Source organism: Aulonocara stuartgranti, assembly GCF_965226115.1.
Source record: "Aulonocara stuartgranti genome assembly, chromosome: 12".
Taxonomy (NCBI): domain Eukaryota; kingdom Metazoa; phylum Chordata; class Actinopteri; order Cichliformes; family Cichlidae; genus Aulonocara; species Aulonocara stuartgranti.
Genome location: NC_138948.1, coordinates 30,175,550 through 30,193,675, shown reverse-complemented (window position 1 = coordinate 30,193,675; position 18,126 = coordinate 30,175,550). Strand labels below are relative to the sequence as shown.

General features: G+C 39.0%; 1 protein-coding gene across 22 annotated transcripts in view; it reads right to left on the bottom strand.

The window, feature by feature from the left end:
* tncb (tenascin Cb) overlaps positions 1-18,126 on the bottom strand; it is a 145,349-nt gene that overhangs the window by 104,165 nt on the left and 23,058 nt on the right. The window lies entirely within an intron of this gene.

Below are 18,126 nucleotides of genomic sequence, written 5' to 3'. Positions count from 1 at the left end.
GGAACTAAGGGAGCAAAACAATCGCATGAGTGCTGCTGTTTGACTGAGGAAGAATAAAGTAGTCGTGGTAAGCCATGACCACTTCAAGATGACAAAGCAAGAAGGTGATATATACCAGTTTTTAAATTGTATTGATAGGCCACGTAAAACCAGAGTCATGATAAACAATATATACGCGGTGTTTTTTCCTCAATAGTTTCGTCACGTTTACTGTCTAAGGACAGCACAGCAAGCACTCTCTGCTTATGACCACAAAAACAAAAAACAGCCCGTTTGTGTTGGTGGAAAAATGTACCATGTCGACCAATCAAAAAGTGATATGGCAACATGACATTTGGTTGTTTAGGAAGAGGGGGAAGTTTAGGCGAGAGAGAGAGAGAGAGAGTTTAGAGATGTGAGAGATTTGTGACGTTTAGCGTGTTTGGAATGTGTAGTTAATGTGTTGTCTTGTGTAGTTAGTGTGTAGTGTTGTGGATGGTTTGGTGTTGTGTGTGAGAACAATGAGGTGACTGCTGTCTCCAGGTAGAAAAGAGGATGAGTGATACACCTGCTGCTGTCAGACCTGCAGGTATCAGGCTGTGATGTTCTACTTTATAGTGGACAGAAATTATTTTTTTGGAGTGGCACAAATAATTTGTGTGGCATCTTATTGAATGCAGAACACCTGATTTGTTATGTAAATAGTTTGAAATTGTTATTTTAAAAAGGGATAAAAGGTAAACGGCTGCAAATAACTTTATTGTTTGCAAAACTTGTGCATAAGATTTTAAAATTGACAATTTATATTTGCATTTAAAGTTAGGAAATATGATTCATTAAACATGTTTGTGGTTGTTACAGTAAAAAATATAACTTTTTTCTACTCTGATTTTGTGTTGTTGTTGTTTTTGTTTGTTTGTTTTGTCTGATTTTAGATCAGTTGTGTTAATACAGTATGTCAAAATGAAAATATAACTGTAAATTCAGACACGCGAGGTTGTGCTGAAACGGATGATACCAAACAAGGCAAAGTCAATAGTTTTTAAAGGTGAAATGTAGAGCGAACATCAAAAGTAGTTTTAAATGGCCAATTATACCCTTGACCCCAGAGGGTTAAACGTTTTTTTTTTTTTTTTAAAGTAATGCAATAGTTACTTTTCAAGTAATTGCTTTTAGAATCTTGTACTTCTTGTTCACAGATGATGTTTTAGTTTACATATTAAAACCTCCTGAATCATTTATGGAGCTTATGTTAGTGTTAAAGGAGTATGGGTCCTACTCGAGATATAAACTGAATGTACAAAAAACACAAGTTCTCAGTAGCTTCTATAGCCCCCGCCCAAACTTTGTGCAGCAAATACAAACTAGGCTGGGACAAAAAACTATCAAATATTTGGGCATTAACTTATCAATGGATATAACCAGTTTGGAAGAAATCAAATACTCCCCACTTAAAAAAAATATCATGGTAGATATTAGCAGATGGTCATTAACTCCTTATCTAAGCATCTCTTTTAGAGTGGACACCATAAAAATGAATATGCTCCCAAGGATATTGTACTTGTTCCAGTCTGTTTCTATAGAAAGCCCTGATAGATACTTTGCAGAATGGGATAGGATCCTCTCTAGATTTACTTCAGCTTCCCAAGGATAGAGGACTAGGCTCCCTTGCCTACATGACTATTATAGGGCAACCCAAATGAGAACTCTGGTGGGCTGGTGTAAACCTGGATATTGTTCAAGATGGAAGGAAGTGGAAATTTCCTTGGGAGGTAACTTCCAGAGGTGTGGACTCGAGTCACATGACTTGGACTCGAGTCAGACTCGAGTCATTAATTTTATGACTTTAGACTTGACTTGAAAAAATGTTCTAAGACTTGTGACTTGACTTGGACTTTTACACCAATGACTTGGGACTTGAATTGGACTTGAACCGGTTTACTTGAAAAGACTTGATATTTTACCCCAAATATAAAATTTAACATGCATATTATATAGAGATTGAAAATGTGACGTCATTCACGGGTAGAACCGCAAAGGATTCTGGGAACTCGTGGCAAGCGGTACTAGCTCACGCAGGCTTTCAATTAAAATCAGTTATACAGCGATAAAAAAGAAACACAAAAATGTCAAGAAGCTGTTGTATTATTAACTGCAATAGCCGGTCGCATGACAGCCACGGGAAGCCGACGGGTAAAGAGATCGGTTGTTATCGGATTATGTCGTTGAAGAGAAATTGTTCGAGCCATGTTTCCGAAGTAACAAAGACGCGACGGGTGTCCTGGATCGCAGCCATTCAAAGATCAAATATAACGTCCCAGAACACTCCAGCTCACAGGTTAGTCTGCTCCAAGCATTTACACGAAGGTCAGTGTTTTTTAGTACTTAATACGTCACTTTCATAACATAATTAGTGATATAGGTTACAAGCAAGTCTGGTGCTGAACAGAAATTGTCGCGCTATGCTCCTTTATTTATTGTGCATAAATAGTGAATTGTCCTGACACAATATTGCGTTTCGCTTCTGTTATTATGGTACATTGACAAAAACATATACTTTTATTCACAGGATAAAACAGGTTTTTGTATCACTAATTGCCCAGTACGATTACAGCATACAGTATTATTGTCACTGCTACATTTCTGTGATGCTACCAGAAATTATTTCCACTGCTAATTAATTACCGTTGAGCTCAAAGGTCCTATTAATAAATGGTTAAGGAATGTGTATTTATGACGACGATTTGTGAGACTGGTAAACTTATGATACGTACGATGGTCTTTCGTTCTACACGGTGCATTTCAAGGTCCTGCACCCATCCGTCGTAAACTGTACCTGGGCTTGTTGCAGTGACCTGAAGTTACTAAACTTCATGAGTGTATGCACTCACTCCAAGAACCGTATGATTATAAATATGCATATAAATATGCTAAGATGAGATAGCTGACTTCATCTAACTAGCAAATGTTGTCCAGGCTACGTTGGTGATACAGTTTTTTTTAATGTGTATGATATTTTTGTCATGCGATTTTAAAGCCAGTCCTACAACCGCATCCAAGAATAACATGCAGCTTATCTCAGAACTGTCGGTGAAAATTATTCTTGGAGCTAGCTTTAATTGAGCTGCATTTTAAAGAGGTGCAATTTCACAATTTGTGTATATTTTCTAAGTTCACTATTTTGTCATGTGTTGAGAAAAACACAGATTTTAAAATTACATGGTCTAATATTTACATTTAGCATATAACTGCAACATTATTTTTTCATTTTTTTTTTAAAGACTCGAAAGGACTTGAAATTCAAAGTTTCAGACTTGTGACTTGACTCGGACTTTTACACCAGTGACTTGAGACTCGACTCTGACTTGCCTGACATTACTTGAGACTTGACTTGAGACTTGAGGATAAAGACTTGAGACTTACTTGAGACTTGCAAAACAATGACTTGGTCCCACCTCTGGTAACTTCCCTGTCGGGCACTGATAGGAGATCCCTCAGCGTTGCGTCTCCTGGGAGACCCGGGCCACCCTTGGATAGTAAGCTCAATAAAGGCATGGAAAAGAGTGCTTAAAAAGTATCAATTAAAGCAGAGGGCTGGATTCCTTAGGTGGTTTGCATATGACCCGGAATTTTTGCCTAGTAAGACCGACTCAACATTTAAAACATGGGCTAATAAAGGTCTCACCACATACAGTACCTTTTTGAAAGATGGAAAAGTGATGCGTTTCCAGGACCTTAAGAATAAGTTTGGGTTGCAAAATCAAGACTTTTTTAGATATTTGCAACTGAGGGACTTCTTGAATAAAAAGCTAAAACATCCCCAGTTATCGATTGGAATGAAGAAATTATTTACATATTCGAGAATGCATATAGAGGTGCATTCTATCAAAAAATTATTTCCAAATTATATCGTTCACTGACCAACCTAAGGGGTCATGATACAAGATATGTTAAAGCAAGATGGGAAACAGAGGGTAATCTATCCCATGACATGCAGCAGCAAATCATTTCCACATTTTTGGGGAATGTCCTCATGTGGCTCCATTTTTGAAGGACATACATAATGTCCTGGAAACAATCTTCCAAAAGAAAATACAATTTCATTTTGCAGTATTGTACCCAGGTAACTTAGAGAGTCTTAATTTATGTAAACGGGATAAATATTTGTTCAGTGTGGTGTTGGTAGCTTCCAAAAAGGCCATAACCTGCCTTTGACTTAATGAGGATACTACAAATAAGTGGATTGATGTGATATATACTATTTTTGTTATGGAAAGAATAACTTTTAGGCTAAAGTTACAGGCGGACTCATTTGACGAACACTGGTCGAAATGGTTGAACTATGTACAATGGGAAGCCCGATTTTGTATAATCTCGTTGTATTTGCTGGTTTGTTTGTTTTTGTTTTTGTTTTGTTTGTTTGTTTTCTTTTCTTTTCTCCACCCCCCACTGTGATTAAGTTGTATTGTTGTACATGTTGTATAAATAAGAAAACCAATAAAACATAAAGGGAAAAAAAAGAATCTTGTACTTCAGTTACTAACTCAGTTACATTTTTGAAGAAGTAACTAGTAACTAACTTGCCCAACACTGGTCATGACACACTCTCACAAACAAAATCAAAGTTTAGTTTAATTTAGTAAAGTTTAATCCCTAACTTTACTGGTTACTTGAAAAAGTAATCGTATTACTGCCCATCTCTGGTAAGGGAGATTAGTAAGGTCAATTTTTTTTTATGTGTCGTATTTAAAATGCTTTAATAACCTTTAGAAAAGGCTACATACAAAAGACCAGGGCATAGAGTTCCAATAATAATCGGTCATTTTTAAAAGTGTGAAGAACTTTTTTAATTAGCTTCATTCTGTAGCAGGAGCAACTGTGCATATAGGTAATTATATAGAAATACAAGTGCTGTGTGTATACACAAATAAAGAACTACTGTGGACATCTAAGAAGAAGTCTGTGCATCAACTTTGAGGGAAATGACAGTATTTAATAATATCCATCCTCTTGTCCAAATATGGTCAGTTGTTGCTCGATGAAGACAACCGAAGTGACAACACTTCATAACGTGGAATCCAGAAATTAGTGGGTGACATCACGGTGGTTATATCCATCTTTAATATACTGCGTGTGGTGTATGACTGCTTTAGATTCAGATAAACATCAGAAATACATCAGAAATACACAACAATTACTATTAAAACATTAATAGAGAAAGTCTTAAGAAGCTGAAAATACCAAATCCGCTGACAAAGTACAGTATATGTGTACATCTGATGTATGGTCTGTATTGCTGTATGCAGTGTTTATAAAAACTGTGTATAGTAGGGGTGCAACGATACTCGTATCGATATTGAACCGTTCGATACAGTGCTTTCGGTTCGGTACGCATATGTATCGAACAATACAAAATTTTTAATTTATTTTATCAACTTTTCTTCTGACAATGCTGTCTGTGTTGAGAGCTCAGTGGATCTGCGTTCGACTACTCCGCCTAGGCTGCACTGTCGAGTGCAGATCCACTGAGCTCAGCGCAAGCTAGCGAGACAGAAGCTAAGCTCGTTGCAACATGGCAAATTGAACCTCCCCCACCCTCATTCAGATGTGGCGTTTGGAACTATTTTAGTCTTCATGCCAAGTATGACCCTGAAGGTAAGCGCGTCATGGACAAAAGTAAAACAGTATGTTGGATGTGCCACGCAATGCTCAATTACATGGGTGGGTACTACTGCGTTAGCGCAGTTTGCTCGATAACGTGTTGACGCCGCCCAGCCCCACGCACAGGGCGATCCGCGGTAGCTCGTTAACGGAGATTTGCCGTGTTGTGCCGTTAACGTCATTTCAGATTAACGCTGACAGCACTAGTGGGAACACAATGAATATGACTGCACATTTACGCCGACATCATGCTAGTGTAAAGACAAGTGAAAGCAGACAAAAACAACAAGCACGCATGCTACAAACGTTACAGAGTCATTTAGACAGCCGTTAGCACATGATTCTCCTTATGGGGACCTGATATGTTTAATATGCTGCTGAGAATATAGCCCAGAAGAAGCGTATAGTATAGCTTTTATTTTGGAAAGAGCCATTTCTCTGTAATAAACTCTCTTTTCCAAAGATGAGTGATTCCTCAATCAGATATATATTTTTTTTTTATCCCTTTGTTGTTTCAGCAACATTAAATTTAAAAACTGTACTTTTAAGTTAAAATATATATTTATAATTTTAATAAATGATAAATTAAAAAAGCATGAACATTTTTTGTATCGAAAAAATATCGAACCGTGACACCAAAGTATCGAACCGAACCGAACCGTGAAGTTTGTGTATCGTTGCACACCTAGTGTATAGAGTATGTTAAATAAAAATAAAGAACATATGGACACACAACTGAAGAAAACCCCTCCTGGGTGCTTATTTGCACTATGCTGGCTTCGTCTTGAATTTTCCTTTTAACTTTTCTTGACAGCCAGTGAGCTGTGTATGCAATAAAACAGCAGACAGTAACCTTTGTTCCCAATCTGACCCTGGACCATTTCACTAACCCAGCTCAAAACTGGTATACCTCAAAATCCTCAGACTGTGCAGAAGTAAATCATATTCTACTGCCATGCTGGGAAAAGGCTGAGAGGGCAGTGAAATGAAGATCTGCACAGGTTTGGTCAAGGTCTGTGTGAGAATGAAGGAGATTCAGTTCAGCACTTGTACGTGGGATTTATGAGGCACACTGATGTGAATGTAAAACACTGAGGGCAGCCCCACAGCTTGTCTCGGCTTTCACTAGCACTCGTGTTTATTCAGAGCCAAAGCCCAGCTGCAGACACAGCTCCTTGACCCTCCTGACTCTTCTCACTTGCTATATCCAGAGGGTCCACATGGATCCACTACTGTATACATGAGGATAACTTGTGAGCCAAAACTCTCATAAAGTCACTTGTATTTCTACATGCATTTCTGACCTTTGCTAAGCTCTTTTGGATTAATGTGAAAACAAATACGTTCTTTGGATTTCTTCCGAAATGCTCCCCCTGAAATGTTCTGTATCAATCTGTCAATCACTATGACTACACCTTGCAGTAAAACTGTGGACATGGCTTGGAGACCAGAGATCTACAGCAGAGCTGTGTTTTCTATGAAAACAGTGGGGATTTGTTCAGTCCAACATATTTTTCAGAAGTTCAGTTTAGTAAACACAGTCTTCGATAGGCTTTGGAGACTTGCAGCATCATCTCACTGCACTGGGCCACAGTAACAGGAGAAAACCCTAACTTGAGCAAACTTCTTAACATCCATCAGGTCTCTGGTGACCCTAGCAGTCGGGTTTTAGTTAAATAAACCAACTTTTATAGATTTTTTACCTATTTGAATCAGAATCAGAATCAGAATACTTTATTGATCCCTGGGGGAAATTATTTTTTGTTACAGTGCTCCATTTTAAAACAACATTAAGACAAGACAGACAATACGCTAACTAAGAATAGTACAATATATACATATATATACATACATACATACATAAGTCACTTATAAATAAATAAATTTGGAGCACCCAAATGGAAAAACTCTGGAAAGTTAACTTTTTCTGTTTTTATTTGGAATATGGCCAAAGCAACAGTTTGTCAGACCTGCTGGATGGTGAGTGAGGATAACAACACAGGGTTGAGATGTGAGCCAAATGCTCAACAGGCATGTTTTCATGAATAAAAAGCTTTTCCCTTTGGGTATTCCAAACAGGCAAAATGTTCTAGAAGAAGTGATGGATGATAACTAAATCCAAGCACTGCCCCTAACCCTAACTTTAACCTTAAATGGGTAGACAGTGCCTTGGTAGATGATGTAGATGTATCTCTGTGTGTGTACATGTTTGTGTGTGTATTCTGTGGTGACAGGTCTGCATATTCCTCTGAAATGTGGAAAAACATCACTGAGATCCCAGGAGGGTTGGGTATCACTGCAGTTTCCTATGGAGTGATTGACAAGCGCTGCAGCTTCTGTAATCTCATTGCATGGCTGAGTGGTGCGATCTGAGGAGTCAAACAGAATAAAGCCTCTGCTAGGATAGATGTGACTGAATGGAGGAGACCACTGGTTTCTTTGCTGTAATTTCCCCCTCTATTCTGTACAATTCTGTTACTCCCTGATGGATTGTGAGATATACAAAAGGGCTCAGTGTGTGAATGTCGAAGTGGAGAAAAAAATTTCACTGTATACAGTAGCACGATGTCAAACCCGAACAAAGAACACTTGAGCTCAAGACTGAAGAGACGGTGAAAAGACTTTCCACTCCACAATACACTCTCAGCTACTGGCTATTTCTTGTGCAGGGAGAGTGGATTTGTAGATTTTTGTCATTGGATTGAAATCCAATGACCAAAATTGTTGAATTTAGGGAACAGACATGATGATTAGTTGCATTTGAGGATTATGTAACTACCAGAGTTCTTACCCCAAGCAACCTGCAAATCTAAGTCTACGAGATAAAATCTAAGAGATAATCTGAGAGATAAAAAGACAAGCTGTGAAAACCAAACATGTTTCAAATAAATGCATTGGTCTCAGTATGAATATAAGGCAAGAGCAGAGACTTAAACCTTTACACATTACAAGAGGACCTGAAAAAATATTTTGTTGTAAGTGTTGGTTCTTTCTCGTTGTTCTCAGCAGTGCTTCATTGACAAACAGTGCATATGTCCAAATCTGTGCATTATCCACTAATACAAACGCTCTAAGTACAAATCTGAGATTTAAACAATTAAAAACATCTTTAAAAACATATATAGCAGTAATAATAAAGATTATTATTATCAATAAGCAGTAGCATCATACAAAGTGTTTTCAGTAATGGAAACACTTTAGAAACTTGTTTTGTTTGTTTCAGTTTACTCAGTTAGACTTTCTCCTGCTTTTTAGTTTGCTTTCTTTTGCTTTCTTTTGTTTTTGTTTTAGTCGTGTAGGCTTTCGTCTTACAATATGTCACCACTTTCTCCATTTCCACCTCAAAGTAAACTTGTTTTTATATATAAAGGCGATTCAATGCTGTGATTATTAGAACACGTAAACCTAACATTAGCTGTTATATTAGCTTATAACCAGCTTTTATTGTTGTTTAGCCAGCCTTTTGTCAACTGTCATGGAGAACCAGGGGCCTGTTCTTCGTACCTCGCTAAGTAAGTTAGCTGGATTAGATTGTTGACGATTTTGCGTGATCCTGGATCGTTCGGTTCCCCGAAGCTCATCCGGGACTTGCTGTCATAGCAACAGAGCCGTAAGCGTAAACCTGCTCGGGAGCAGGTTTACTTTATGTAAACAGGATTAGATCGCGGCCACGCAGGTATGTCCGCTTCATTTATACGAAAGCAACAGTGATATTCCACCACTGTTTCACCATAAATAAATAACATCAATGTAACTAAAGATAATGCAGCACTTGATCCTTTTATTGATGTCACACAGATACATACAGGTCATTTCCTAAAAAAGGGAAATGTACTATTAACATTCTATTACATGTATGTGATTATTACAGATGTAATTCATATTTCAGAGTAGTAATTGTAAATTACTTCGTGTAATCAAGATGAGAGACCACGGCTATAAAAGCGAAGGTGGATTTGGGAAGCCTGTTGCAGCCATGTCCTGTCCGTATATGCGACCAACCCATTGCGGAAGGTGCAAGATTGATAAGGAGAGTCCTCAGAATTCAGCGTATATTGCAGGATAGACAGGATCCTTTAGCTCAGCGCGACAGTGTGCTCATTGAGAGATATCGATATTCCCGTGAGGATATTATTTACTTAACCAACTTGTTGACGAGGGGGTGCAGGACCACCACCTGTCTTTTTTTCCTCTGCCCTTTTCTTGGTTGCTGTTATGAACAAACTAACAGAGTATTACAGGCCAGTATTACCTTGCCAAGAGACGAAAAGCAATCTAAGAGATAAATATTACCATTCTGTAGAATACTCCTGTATTCCACTTTTACTTGTTCCCATGTTCTTGTGGGTCCTGTTGTGGCTCTAATGTGAAAGGGGATATAATATAACATATTATAATATAATATAATGCCATATGATATTGGACAATATAGTGTCATATGATAGATCTACCCTACCGCCTACTGGTGTTGGCCAGAGGGGCCGATGGCGCGATATGGCAGCCTGGCTACAACCGTAGCTGCCTCCACCAGTGTGTGAATGTGGGGGTGAATGAATAGTGGTATCGTACAGCGCTTTGGGTGCCTTGGAAAGCGCTATATAAACCCAATCCATTATTATTATTATTATTATTAAATTACCTACGAGTTTGATTTATCAGCAACTTTCTGCCAGCCCCTCTCTCCTTGCTTTTGCAGCCTTTGCAGTGTTCTCTTGCGTTTTCATTAAACTCTGAAACTCCTGAAATCCCTCACTCATGAGTTCTTGCTCTGCTGCCGGAAAATACCGAGCGCGCTCCTTCGACATTTTCGCCGACCAATCAGCGGGTTGCCGATCAATGTTTCTACTATCGATGCGTAGCCCCTTTTACGACACCCAGTGATGTCACATTACTGCGTCCAGCTGTACTAATCGTCAACAGCAGGTGTGTTCGGGGAACCGGATTAGCGAGCTCACGGTTAGCGCGATGGTTTGGTCTTGGATGTGTCATTTGATCTTGGATGTAGTAAGCGACGTACGAAGAACAGGCCCCAGCTCTTGTAGAAAACATATTCCCAGTTGTTCAGTTTCTTGGCATTGTTAGCACTTGTGCTACACTCAGCTGATTTCAATTCATGCACCGGAGATGGAAGCCAAGGGTAATGTCCACAGCGTGGACATGGACATTGTTTTTATTTTTATTGCATAAAAGGATGAAAGTGCGTTTTGGAGGGCAAGAAGCATCCAGGACAAAAACAACTGCAGTATGCTGCTTAACAACTTCAGGGACAGCATGTTAATGCTAAGCTAGCCATGAACCCAGAGTGATGTTAAAGTGGAGTGATTTCTGACAGCAGCCAGACCCTGAACTTCAACAGGTTACAAACTGATGAGCAGTCAGCCTTCGTTTCTACCTGTTCATGTTTCTACAGTAGAATCAGTTTTGTCAGAGCTTTGTGCTCTTAGCTTTGTGTTCATATCTTAACGCTAAGAGAAAAATCATATGTGTGTCCTCATTAGGATATTGATTTGTGTTGGTGTGTGACACTTTAGTCTATAGGTTTATACTGTTAAATAGCAATTATGTGACAGTGTGTTTCAGGTCATTTTATGGAGAAATTCACAAATAATGCACCGCATTACTTTTAAGAATATTGTTCTGTGTAATATGTGTAATAAATTACTTTAAGTAACAACCCCAACACTGATCACAACAAAGTGGGGGAAAACTAAACAGCATGTGTAATTATTGGATATGCTGCTAAATTCTTATCATTCCCATTCCTAAACCTGATAATAAGTAACTGTGAAAACATTGGACATATTAAGTACTTTAACAGTTTAATATTTACTACTACTACTACACTGCTTACTAAAGCATAACAAAACAGAAATATGGCTTATCTCTGAATGACAAAATGCTCTCACTTCCAGGGTAAGCCAGTAATGTTACTTTTGAAAAGGGCTTAAGTGCTTAACTAACCTTGACCTTGAACTGCAAATTTTCTATAAATTTCCTAAATCCAACTTTCATGATATCAGTTTTTATGCTATTTCCCCATATGTCCTATGTCATAGTTCCTTTGTGTCAAGTTTGAGTGTCTTTCCTGTCAATTCCTATTTTATTTGATAGTGTGTATTTTTTGTCTTCTCTCGATACCCGATCACCCAGTGTACGTATAAATAGAAATAAATATAAATATTTAAAAAATTTTGCTTGGTTTTTGTTTACTCTGCCTGCCTCCTGAGTTTGCATTTGGGTCCCTAACCTGCAAAGTCTGATTTACTTTAATTTAATTTCCATCTAAGGTCATGAGTACCAACTTAAATGTTCTCACGACAATGATTCAAAGTCAAAACTGGTCATCAGAAATATGGCAAAACACATCTAAGTATATCTAATATGGCAAAACACATAATGCAGCTGGTAAATGTTACTCTTTGATTCTGAACTTTTGCACTGATTAACAGATCACATTAAAATGATGTCTTATGCATGCATTACAATATGCAAATGTATTCAGAGGACAAGGTGTTACTACATTCTCAGCCAGAAAGATCTCTGTTTTTAAAGCAGATTTCTATGTACATTGCATTCTCAGAAGACAAATATGTAAGACAGGCTGGAACTTAATACCTGACATGCTGTTGTTGGACTAATAAAACTAAATATGAAATATTCACATTCACTGTTTCCATTTAAATGGATTCGAGTTATAGTTTAGTTTGACATTTATGTAGGTGTACATTGGCTCGGCAAAATGCTTGGAATCATCGCAGAACATACCAAACACTGCAAAATGCACTCACAGGCTGTTTATTTGATTTCAGCTCGATAAACAGTCAGAGCAGCACCGAACACAATAATAGCTTTGGGGGTTCAATAGGTTTTTATAGCCATAAGTGAATCTAGTCAGGCAGTATATTACAGTCATGTGGCAGTCAGGGGAGACTTACTAAAGTATAAATGTGTCTGGAAATCAGAAGGGAGGTAGCAGGGCTAGCACTCAATCAATCTCCTCCTCTTATTGTGGTAAAGGAAAAGATGAGTAGGCATGTGAAAAAAAGAGGCAACAGAGAATGTAAGATGATATTTCAGTTTCTGGTGATTGCTATGATTCTTATAAATGCTTTCACTGTGAGGGGGGTTGTTTGAAGGCTGGGAATAGAGTGAGTCAGTTTTATAGCTGCTTTACACAGGACATTGAGGAGACGCCATATGATCCATCTGGTCTCGGAATGGCATGTCAGCACAGAGGACTGGTCTGCGAACAAAGGCCCTTCACTTAATTTTGAAGAGACCGTCAGTATGGCTACAGCTCACTGCTCACAGTAATTTGAAAGGAGATCCCGCTAACATGATATTTCTACATATTTGTACAAATTTTGCCCGAGATTATTTCTTGAAATATTATTCTTATGCATACACATATAAAACTGACAATACTCAGATCTTTATCTCATAATAACAATGGCTCAGATTACTCTGTGTGAGCAGTCTAATTGTAACCACTGACTTTAAGCCCAATATGTTCTCATGTTCCCAAGTCAGAGCATACTGACAGTTTGTCTGGATGAATATAGGTGGTTTTGTTACCACTTTAACTTAATTTCTCAGTGTGCCGAGTAGAATTTAACAGGAAATCATATGAAATAGATGTGAAGAGAACATGGGTAAGTGTTCTGCTCAATATTTAGAACACTTTGACCTATGTTCAAAAGTGTGGGGGGAGGGGATTGAATCTAAAAAACGATGTATAACAAACGTGATGCAAAATTAACAAAATAAACAGGAAATAAATAAACTACATAAACAAAGGAGACTGAGGAAAGTGATTCTACATACTAAAAATAAATAATATAGATCAGAAACAGACTGAGATATAGACTGAGATCAGAAACAAATCAGGAGTCCCCAAACACAGGATAAGCAAAACAGAAACTTAGAACCAGGTAAACGCACAAAAAATGAGACAAAAATCACAGACTGAAATATCACTCAAGACATAAGATACTCTATAGAATAAGAACAGGAGGACACTAAACCAGGAAACATGAGCATACATTAAACCTCACTGAAACCTAAATTCAAAAGCAAAAAAACCCAGACGCCATGACAGTTATAGCAAGACATTATCTGTATATATATCCCATTGGCAGGAAGAAACACTGGCATTCATTTGAGTGATGTATCTGGGGATTTTACGTCTAAACATCTATCAGGTCACCAATGACCAGTCATTTTTGAGTTTATTTAATAGAAAAAAAGAATACTCTACATATAAATATTGATTAGTGTATTATTAATTCTTCCAACAAATCTATGCATACTTATAAACTCAGAATGAATCCATTAAAATTACACAGGAGTGAGCATCAGTTAGTGCAAGCTGTCATGTTATCTCACCATCTTGAATCCAGTGGCCAATCGCCATTCTGCATCATTGCATTGTTTTTTTTTATGTTTCTAGAGATGAGGGTTAAGGCAGGGATGGGCAACTGATTTTCCCAAGGGCCCTCATGAAAAACTGGGACTTTTGTGTAGGGCCGCACCAATAACAGGCACAGTGAAAACACCAACATTTTATTAAATGTTTAATTTATTGAAATGTGCATGTTTTTGCAAAATGTCATTTTACTTGTAATTTAATTGCTTCCTCTGCACTTTTCAGTTATTTTCTTGTTCGCTGAGAGAAATGTTATCTGTTTTGACCTTGAACAAGTGCATTAAAATCAGGTTCAATGTCTAAGACGGAAATGCAAGATCTGGCTTCCATTCTGCATCTCAGAGCCGCTCAGGAACAACCGAAGGGTTAGATGTGGCCTGGGGGCTGTGTAATGGCCAGGTCTGGGTTACAGTGTAGTGCTTTCTGCATTTCTGTAAAAGTCACCAAACAGCACTGATATATAACCACTTTTTTTCATAGGCATATGGCTCATATAGCATATTGAGTTGAAAAGATCAAGATGCATGAGCGATTTGGTTGAAACTGAATTAAAAACTTTGTGCTGTGTTGGCAGTGACACTTAAATATTACTAGGTCTGATCTTGTGTGGCTATTGCTCTCTTCACAAGAACATGTCCCGGTTGCTTGCGACATACATTTGGATGCTGTATTGGGAAGTCATCCATTTCTGGAAAGGTTAGGATAAGTAGCTCTGATTTTTATTAGCACATTGGATACATGAATTAAGTACATGAAAAGGCAAAATTTTACTGTATTGCAGGACATGGAGATCTACTCATTTTTTGACTGCTTCCTTCAAAATGTTTTCCAATTCCTCATCACCTTTGCTTTTTCAAACAGTGGTTATATTGTGCAAGGAAATGATGATTAAGGAAAATCCCTACACACTATTACACACAGCCTATAAATGCTCTGAGTCTGAGGTTTGAAAACTCTGTGTGGTGGCTGCTGTAAATTACAACAGCAGCCTGATGTTGCCATGCAGGTATGTAGAGACACAGACTTTATCACCCCAAAGATTTTAACATGTGGCTGACCTTGTCTGTGCTAAAGAGCAAAACTGGATTCTAACAGCACCTCTGCACACATCTGACATCAGAAGATTTAATGTCAGATTTACATTTGGACGTTCTGAGGAAATGAGTCATGCATTTGCAGAACAGACACATCTGATTGTAGTCTGATGAGACCACAGTATTATCTTGATGAAAGCCAGATTTGAGCTCACTTACGGAGTTTGGTTAATGCTTCAATTCACAGACACTGAAACTATGTCTGAATCCAGTAGTGTAAAGAGTGTAAATCTTGTTATATGACCTGACCTGTGACACCAATTTTTTTAATTGGTGTGGCAGCCTCAGAGGATAATGACCTCATCAATGCACTTGGCAAGCACCTGGGAGCCAAACTAAGGACTAAGGCAAAATCCTATTTGGCCTTTGGAATGTACGTGCTGATTACATCTTGGAGAGCAGCACTTCCAACTGCTACTGATGCCAATAAAACAGTGGGTGGAAAGACACTGAGCAGCAGGCATACAGGTCGCCCTCACACACTGGGCCACTGGCATGGCAGCTTACCGTGTGACCTTCTATACATCACCACTTGGCCATTAACCAGGTAAAAGGATGGGATAAGGGCAATAGTGCACACCAGACCTAAGCGCACTATGTAAACGCATTTATCCCAGGATGCATGGAGTGTGGACATGCTTAAATCTGCTCTGCTGGCAGTTCGGTGGTGGTGGTGATGTAAAGTGGCACACTTCACAGCCACACTCAAATATTGCTCAGGCTCACCGCTGTCTAATAAATCAACAGAAAACATCCCACATTGCTAGGGTGTTAGCTCTGAGAGTGATCCTCTGGCATGGTGTCTGGAACATGCCTTTGCATTTTTGCAGGAAACTAGCAGCAGAACAGTAAACATATCTGCTGGTAAGTGTGCAGCCCAGCGGCCTGGCAGAGTAATAGGAGATCCATTATAGAGAGATGGCAGTCTGAATAATGCAGGCGTTTGTTCTGTCTGAATGAAAAGGAGCTGGCATTGGGCTAGCTCTGCTGGCAGATGATCCAGTAGCACAGATCCGCCTTCTCTCAGAGAGGAGAGGGGGCGAAAAAATACAAGCCTCAAGCAGTGTCTGCCCTCACACCAGACCTGAAGGTAAACTGCAAAATCACACATTCCTGCAGCCCTCAAGTCACCAAGTTTGCAGCTGATAAATGAAGAAAACTCCTCCAAAGGCATAATTGACCTCAGAGGAGTTTGCACCGTTGTGTAGCTACCTGTTACGATCTGACACCAGCTCCCCTGGAGAGCTTGTGCCCATGGAAACGGGAGCCTGAGAAAAGCGCCGTGCAAGGTGCTTTTTTATACCCTTTTGCTCCCATTAATTGGTTGCCAACACCACTTGACTGTAGCAAGTTGAAGCCTCCCCCACTTGGCAGGTTTTTCGCTCTGTCCAGAGAAAAGCTGGGGCCAGATGAGCAGAGGGCTTTTTTGGGGGGGGGTTGTTTTTTGCCAGGTCTCAGTGCCAAAATCACCAGGGAGCCGGATCATTTGCATTGATAAGACAGGCGCTGTGTGTCACACAAGTCTGGGCTAAGCCTGGGTCCACTCTTTTTTGGATGAAAGCTCTGTTTCAGGCATCACGTACAGAAGGAAATTATTTCATCCGTTAGTCTCCACTGGTGACAAGGTGGGGGGAGATCATCAGCTCCCTCCTAACTAGGTCACTGTGTTATTCAAGTCCAGCAGGAGACTGGAAGCAAGAGAAGGCTGAATACTGAAACTCCCCCTCACCCGCCGCTGGAGATCTTGTTTAAAGATGCCACAGAAAACGAAGAGGGAAAATAGAACAAGCCTCATTTCATTTCTAGAACAAAAAAGTGTAACACAGATATTCTATTTCATGCACTTTCCTATTTCAATAGAGTACAATTTATCCACTGGCTTCCCTGAGCCATTACAGCTATGGGGAATAGTAAAATAACCACTAGTAACTGATAAAGAATTCAGGCTTTTTATAACTTTATGAGCTTAGTATTCCTTTGGCGTGCTGTTGTCAAGTTGAGGATCATTTTACACAAATCTACCCGACCGCTGCCACTGTCAAGAGCCTCATCTGGAGATACGAGCCAAAAGCCAAGTCATTAGTTTTAGTGGTCGTCATCATGTCAGTCAAGAAACTTCCATCTCAGACAGTTGTGACAAAAAATACACTTCTTCAGAAACAGCCGCCTCAACTTTGGACAACCTTAGTGAGCGGCTGCTGCTTGAGGTGTCAGTGGCTCTGAAAAGAAGCACACTGAATTGCCTCTAATAAGGTCTCTCTCAAGTTAAACGCTGGGACTCTCAATGACTTCTGCACCGATCATCTTACACCACAATGGCTTGAGGTTAAAATGAGAGACTCCAGCAGAAAAAGAGAGCACCTGCAGAACCATTAAACTTTTAGAAGGCTTGTGGTAAGAAGTGCAGAGGCAGGGGAATGAAAGGATGATGTTACTTCTGTATAGGCCTTTTGCAGTTAATATATGATGTGCTGTTATCACTGAAGCAATTTCCATGTGACATTCAATGGGATAGAGTTAATATTTCTGGGTTTTGACCCAGAATTCTAATTGTCCATATGAAATATTTGCACTGATGAAGTATATGTATAAATCACTTTACTACTCAGATCAGTTAGTTTTCCAGCCAAATAAAGAATCTGCAGAAACAAACTGAACTGAATTCATGTTTCTACCCAGTGTCTTTATATTAGGGATTGATTCATCAAGAAAAACAGATGGCGGCACTAATTGGTGCTAGAGTGGTGCTCAGTCAGGTGCAATCAAACCACAGCAGGAAAAGGGGACGCAATGATATAAATGAAGTGCCACTCAAACCTGAAATGTTAAAAAAAAGAGAGAACAGAATATGAGAGATGCAGAAAACATGATGGAAATATGACTTTCTCTTTTCTCCTATGTCGCTTTGAAGGTTATAGTTTCCCAATCATTCCATTTTCATGACTTTTTCCCTTTACCAGTACCAGA